This window comes from Mesitornis unicolor, unplaced genomic scaffold, assembly GCF_000695765.1.
Source record: "Mesitornis unicolor isolate BGI_N332 unplaced genomic scaffold, ASM69576v1 scaffold41863, whole genome shotgun sequence".
Classification (NCBI taxonomy): Eukaryota; Metazoa; Chordata; class Aves; order Mesitornithiformes; family Mesitornithidae; genus Mesitornis; species Mesitornis unicolor.
The window spans coordinates 554-1,214 of record NW_010174720.1 but is presented as its reverse complement, the minus strand read 5'-3'; the positions used below and the strand labels follow the sequence as shown (position 1 = coordinate 1,214).

At 55.5% G+C, this 661-nt stretch overlaps 1 pseudogene; it reads left to right on the top strand.

Moving 5' to 3' along the window:
* Nucleotides 1–273: 273 nt before the first annotated feature.
* Nucleotides 274–438, top strand: LOC104538077 (annotated as a pseudogene).
* Nucleotides 439–661: the final 223 nt, after the last annotated feature.

Sequence of the window (661 nt, the reverse complement as noted above, 5' to 3'; positions counted from 1 at the left end):
GTTTGGGGTTATTTTTGTTTTGTTAGGGTTTTTTTTGTTGGTTTTTTTTTTTTCCCCGCGCGACTGAGCTCGGAGCGAGAGTTCCCGCTCCCCCATGAGCCCCAGCCGGCAAGAGAACGGCTGCCCGCCCAGAAACACCTCCAGGGAGCAGTCGAGTTCGCCGCTAGAGTGCCCATATGCTAGGTCGCTCTGGTAGACGCCACGCTCTTCTCTCTATCGTCAGGCCCGCCTCTCTGGCACCGCTGCGAGCGGCACAGTCGTACAGGCCTTGCCATGATGAACAGCGGAGGGATTGGGGTGCCGCTCGGCTTCCCCTTGGGCCCTACGTCTGTCATTCAGGTCACAAACCTGTCCTCAGCAGTGAGCAGTGAGCAGATGTGGACTCTCTTCAGCTTCCTGGGAGATATTGAGGAACTGCGCCTCTATCCTCCGGAGTAAGTAAAATGTGCACCAGCCTTCGGAGCGATAGAGACTTGGGATGAGGAAGAGACCTAAAGGGATTGAGAGAATAGAAGGAAGAAAAGAGGTAGAAGGCCTTATGTACCATCTTGAGTATGGGCACGGGGGGTGTGTCACGTGGTCGGTGGGACACTTGTATGGGGGGCAGGAAAAAGCCTTTGCCCAGACATAAAATGGCGGCTTTGGGCCGGAGAAAGGGAGC